The sequence below is a fragment of the Corvus brachyrhynchos genome, unplaced genomic scaffold, assembly GCF_000691975.1.
Source record: "Corvus brachyrhynchos isolate BGI_N302 unplaced genomic scaffold, ASM69197v1 scaffold616, whole genome shotgun sequence".
Taxonomy (NCBI): domain Eukaryota; kingdom Metazoa; phylum Chordata; class Aves; order Passeriformes; family Corvidae; genus Corvus; species Corvus brachyrhynchos.
Genome location: NW_008238831.1, coordinates 1,650,681 through 1,656,918, shown reverse-complemented (window position 1 = coordinate 1,656,918; position 6,238 = coordinate 1,650,681).

Genomic DNA, 6,238 nt, shown 5'->3' with positions numbered 1-6,238 from the left:
ATCCTGGGCTTTCCAGGCAGGTTTTGTACTGGACTGCAAGGCAGTTTTCCTGCCTCTGCGGGGTGGCACCTGCATCCCACTGGAAAGGGAAAATGCGGAGAGAGCGGCAAGTGGGAAGACGGTTGCTGATGTGTGTCCTTGGATTGTAATTCCTCCCGGTGGGTCTGTGCTGCCAGAAGTACAAAGGAAATCAAAATCAATCAAAAATTGGAGTACCTGTTTGTTCACCTGTGGGGCTTGGAAGGGACACAGACACTTGCTGGAGTGAGAAGCAGTGGAAGCTGTTTGCTGTCTGCTTCTTCATCACCTTCACCTCGGTCCCCTGGGGCTCCAGGTAATGCCACCTCACTGTTGCTTGTCCAGGGCCCTCTAAATGAGGGCTTGAGCTTTGCTGTAGCTCCCGTTTATAGGGAGGATCTGTTCCAGGAAATGCCTTATTGTCTGGACTGATACCATTGCAGGGAGAGCAAAAAGTCCCACAGCTCCTGTGGCTCCCTTGTCTGAATTGCCTCCAGGCAGCAAGGATTCTTCCCAAATGCCATCCCCTAGCTCCAGAACTCAGTGAAGTTGTGTTCCCCCCAAAGACCAGGTTCTACTTCTTGGTGCTGTGTGCACCTCTTGCCTTTGCCTGCTGTGAACAGCTTTGTCTTGTAGCTCAGTGATGTCCAGTTCAGTGGTTTCTATGCAAGGACCCTCTGTAGTCAGCAATCAGAAGAAAAATGTGAAAGCTGTGATCCTTTGACTTCTGCAGTGGGCTTAATTATTTTTTTTTTCTCCTCTCTTACAGGAAAGGAAAAACCATTTAAGTGAGCCCAGTGATGCCAAAAGCTTTGGTGTTTGAGCAGCCAAAGCCAAGAGGCTCTGGCCGCAGGGGCCTGTGCTGGAGGGCCCCTGGTCCTGCCCACACTAAGGGGTAAGTCAGAGGGACAGAGGGTGCGTCTTCTCCTCTCTTCTGGGATTAAGTGCCTAGGGAATGACATTTCTGACAGCCCGGTCCTACCCCTGTCTGCTGGAAAAGGGAAGAGGTGAAGAGGCAAATGCCAGAGTTCCTTGGGGGTGATGGAGTTGTGGTGTTTGGCTGTGCCGAGAGGGGCGGGTTGGGTGTTACTTGTGCGTCTAAGGACTGGTTTGTGGGTTCGGGAGCCCGGGGAGCTGAGCTCTCGGTGTATTCCCAGCTCTCCCAGGGGTGGCAGGGCTGGGTGACAGCCTCTGGTTGGGCTCGGGGCAGTCACTGGCCCTGGTAAAGATGTGGGGCGGGGGGAGGTTTGGGAGGGTTTGGGAGCAATGGGAGGAGAATGAGGGATGGTGCTGGGCGGAGCGATCGGCCTGTGCTCGTGTCAGTGCAGCCATGCAGGGCACTGGGATCTGGGTAAAACTCCAGTTCTCCTGGTGTTCAAGAATGCAAGGTCTGAGGGACTGGATTTACCTGTGGCTTTCCAGGACAGCAGGAACAAGAGGAAATGTGGTGCCAGAGCTGTGTCCCATCAGGTCGTGTTTCTTTCCCCTTTCCATTTCCTCCTCAGTGCAGGTGTCCCCTGCAGCCCATGAGCACGGGTCTGGTGACAAGTCTCTGTCCTCCTCCTGTGCCCCTGTGCCCCCTTATTTGGACAAGGCTAGAATGGCAACACACATTCCCAAAGTCTGGCTGTTTCCTTAAATCCTTGGACCAGTTAGTGCTGTCTCTGAACAGCTGAAGTGAGCTTTCAGTGCCTAGAAATAAGCAGGAGTGACAAATAAAGGGATTTGAATCTGGAAATAGGTGTGTTCCACCTGCCCACTGCTGCTGATGCAGAGGCTTGGGCTTGGGGCAGCTGTGCAGTCCCTCCCTGTGGCACTGATCCTGCACTGGAGTGTTGTGGTGTTGCCAAACCGGGCCTCAAACCAGGAGAAGATAAGCCCTGACCATTTACTCCTGACCCGGGCATACCCACAGCCCATCCACATCCATGTTAGCTGGAGCATGTGCCTCAGCTGGTGTCACTTGAGTTTCACCAGAGTTGTAAGTTGGCTCCTGCTCTGGGCGATTCCGAGTGACCGTCACATCAGTTCTGCACTAAACACCATTTTGCCAGACCCAGAGATTTGGCCATTTGGTGATTTCTGAACAGAAAGTCAAAATGCAGGAAAAGTGCCAGGACCACAGATGGGCCTGGGTACAGCATGGTCTTTGTGGGTCACTGTCAATCCAGGCCCTTACAGTCTCTCTTCATCTTTCTTGTAGACTCCCTTCAGGTACAGGAGGTTTCGCTCACTGGTGGTTTTGTCTACTCTCTGTCAAGGAAATGAGTTGAATTTCCTTGTCAAATCTAGTAGGCTGTTATATTCAGGCTTCTCTGCTGTGGGATTCATACTCCAAGACCTGTATTTGTGTCTAGATGCTTCCAGAAAGTGGATGTAACCCCTGGATGTATAAAGAAAATGCCTATTCATCACCTCTTAGGCAACAATAGCAGTGCAGGTGAAGGTCAGGCCAGACTGGCACGGCAGCCTTTTCAGCAGTTCACCAGTTGAGCTGGTGCCAAGGTGAGCCCAGTCTGTAAATTCCCCTTGCATACCTCAAGGTGCGCATTGTAAGATTTGAGCTTGTTTGAAGTACAGGATTGAGCTGGTCTCCTGTCCAGTGAGTGTCAGATGATGATCTCTTTGCTGCACATTGGTGACTCCAGGGGTTTCTAGAGTAATACAGACATGCTGTATATAGAAGGCACAAAAGAGTGCTTTCCTTTCAAATGTGGAAACTGGTAAAAAGAAATATGGTTTGTCTCTCACTGTGTTCCCCTCAACCCAGGGAGGCCATATGGAGCTGATGACTTCTTGCCTGTGTTGACGTATGTGCTAGCCCAGTGTGATATGCTGGAGCCAGATACTGAAATTGAGTATGTGATGGAGTTGCTGGATCCATCCTTGCTGGAGTTGCTGGATCCATCCTTGCGGAATGAAGAAGGTAATCTATTTTTTTATTTTTACTGGAACTGCGTGAAGGACTAGCGAGGAGGTGTTCTTCCTCGCAGCATGGTTGCTGTTGCCCTTGTTTGAGTAGAAATCCTGTTAAGGGGAGACCTAATGACAGTAGTGTTGATAGTATAACAAGAGAGTGTCATAATCATTTCCACTGCTGGTTAGCTTGCAGAGCACAAGCCCCAGCTGAAAATCTGCAGCTGTGTATTGCTTTATGAGCAAATACATTGTTTCCACCCTGTTTTGACTCAGCAGGCAAACATGTGCACTGTGCAGGTGCCAAACGGCTTTTGCGCATGAAAATTTCCTGAGAGTATATATGGGCCAGCAGCACTCAGCTAATTGTGAGGCACTGTTGTGGTTTGATGCTGGCCAAATGCCAGGCACCCGTGGAAGTTGCTTGCTCACTCTCCCCTGCCACAGCTGGGCAGAGGAGAGAGAAAAATTTAACGAAGGCTTTGTGAGTTGAGATAAGGATGGGGAGAAAACACTCCAAGGGCTAAACAGGCTTGGCTTAGAGATACAAACTGAATTTATTACTAACAAGATCAGAGGAGGATAATGAGAATTAAAACAAGACCTTAAAAACACCTTTTCTTCCCCCAATCCCTCTCTCCTTCCCACCAACAGTGCAGAGAGACAGGGCATGGAGATTTTGGTCAGTTGGTCACCCGAGATCTTCCACTGCTCAGGGAGAGGAGTCCTTCCCCTGCTATGCCATGGGGTCCCTCCTACAGAAGACAGTTCTCCGTGAACTTCTCCAGCGTGGGTCCACTCTCATGAGCCACAGTCCTCCCAAAACTGCTGTTTTGTGGGTCACTCTTCTGTGGTGTGCAGTCCTCCAAGGACAGGCTGCTTCAGCTTGGAAGCAAGGGCCCCCTCTTTCCACCTGGTCTCCCACCGGATCACAGCCTCCTCTAAGCATCCACCAGCTCCAGTGTGGGCACCTCCTCCATGGGCTGCAGGTGGATCTCTTCGTCCCCCGTGGACCCCCATGAGCTGCAGGGGCGCAACCTGCAGAGGAATCTTGGCTCCAGTTCCTGGAATACTTCCTCCCCCTCCTTCTCCACTCACCTTGGTGTCTTCATGTTGTTTCCCTCACATGTTCTCACCTCCTCCATGTGCTCTGGGATGACCCCGTTTGAGTGCAGAGGTTGGACAAGATGACCCACTGTGGTCCCTTCCAACCTTACCCCTTCTGGGATTCTGTATGTAAGCAAACTAAAATGCAACAGTTTAAGTTTAAACTGCTTTTGAGAAAGACCCAGAAAAGATAGGATAAATGAAGTACTTAGTGGCACAGGGGTTAATTGAGGGTTAATGTTCACAGACATGGCCAAGAAATATGAGTATCTCCTGACCGGTCTTCTCATGCATGGTAGCAACTTTTGGATTTCAGCCCTCCTGCCTAGTTCAACTGACCTGAAAGCTTGGTTATTGAATTAGGAATACCATGACCACAAGTTCCTGTAGCTCCAAACTAATTTTGCTTTGTGGTGGAAATACTGATATTTTAATGTATTTCTTGCAGCTCATAACAAAGAGATAGGAGAGATCTAGCTGGCTTGACACAAATCAGAGTAAAGTTGCTATATAACTTATAGTAAGCCCATGCATTGTTCAGGAACATTCCTGACGGGACGATGCCTCAGGCTCTGTATAGATACTCAGAGTCATTAAGACCAAGGCAAGTCTTTTAATATGTCATTGTATAGTTGTTCATAAAAAATAACATAATGGAGATTTTGGCTAGTAAGAAAGTACAAAGCAAATCTTTTGACTGGTGGGATTTTGTGGTTTTTTTTTTTTTTTTGTGTTTGAAATTTGAAACTCAATGATTCACAAGCTTTGCCCAGTGGTCCTGAATTTTGAAAAGCACTTCTGCTTTTTCTTTCATGGATCTGATGGCTCCACAAACCATTAACCTTTTGTTAATCCTGTTAGGTGTAAGAACACAGGGTAATCAAACCCATATTCCAGTTATTTCTACCTCTCTGGTTTTTGGGGAATGCCCTGTGCTGTTCCGTAGCAGTGACAATACTGAAATAGTGGCCTGAGGGATAGTTTTGTACTCAGTTTCAGAAGACAAGCTGAAAGAGAGAATACATTTAAATGCTCTTTGTTCACATTAGTCTGCCAACCTGGGTGTTAAGCATCTATCTGACCAACTCCAGGGTTTCAAAGTACAGTCATAAAGATGGAAAGGCACTAAATGGTAAGAAAAATCATGGGAGAACAATTTTTTAAACAATCCATAAAAATAGTAAGCTGCTAGTAGGGATGTCTGAGGATAAAAGAACTAGTCCTACTGAGACTTGCCCACTCGTTTTAGAAACAACAACAACAAAATCCTTCCTTTTTTCAAGCTATCCTTTTTACAGTACCTAAAACTTCCTGAGCTCTTCTCACATCACATTGCTGAAGTTCTCCTTAGATCCTGTGGCTGTTCTTTTAGTCTATCTTCAAGTTAATTCTACAGCTGCAGGAGAGGTAGCTATTCTATCAGCCTTCACCTGCTGCTATACAGTCTGTCATTTTATTGCTGCTTTGATGATTCTTCACAGCTTTAATTGATTTTAAAAATAGAAGTGACAAAAATAGAAAAAAACCAAAAACATATCACCCATTGCTTTTCCTGTAAAGCATATTATAACTAACTTTCAAAGCAGACAGCAGCAATGCTCGTGGAAGCAGTTCACACAGCAAGTTCTGAGCTGGAGCCCACTTCTGCAACATGAACTGTTTACCAAAGGGCAAGATCGGGTTTCTGTTACTCAGCCACAAAGAGCTTGACTTAGTGAGGGAACCAGTTTCTCTAGTCTGTGCTGTGCAGGAAGTCAGGAGGAATTTTTCCTTGTTGCTGGGTGTGGCACTCACATAAGTGTGTATAAACAGTAGAGCCTGGAAGACCAATTACTTTGTCTCCTTTTAACAAATGAAACTGCTATAGTTCTTACAAATCTTATATGCTTCAGTCAATGGGGATGGGGGAAACCTTAAAATTCATGCATTCCATAGCCAGAAGTAATGGAAAATGATGGCTGAATTCAGTCTGCCTTTTGCTATTATCAGGCTGCTTGTTTGCTGTAATTCCCATTACACAGTAATGAGAATAAGTAAAGAGAGGAAGGTTTATAATGAGGAAAAGCCTGTAGTGAACAAAAGTGGGGGAGAAGGCATTTTAAAGTATGTCTAAAATTAGCAAGATGTAATAGTCTCTCCTTTTGTTTTTGATAACAGTAATGTGATAAGTTGAAATTTGACTAGAACTCCTTAAAAG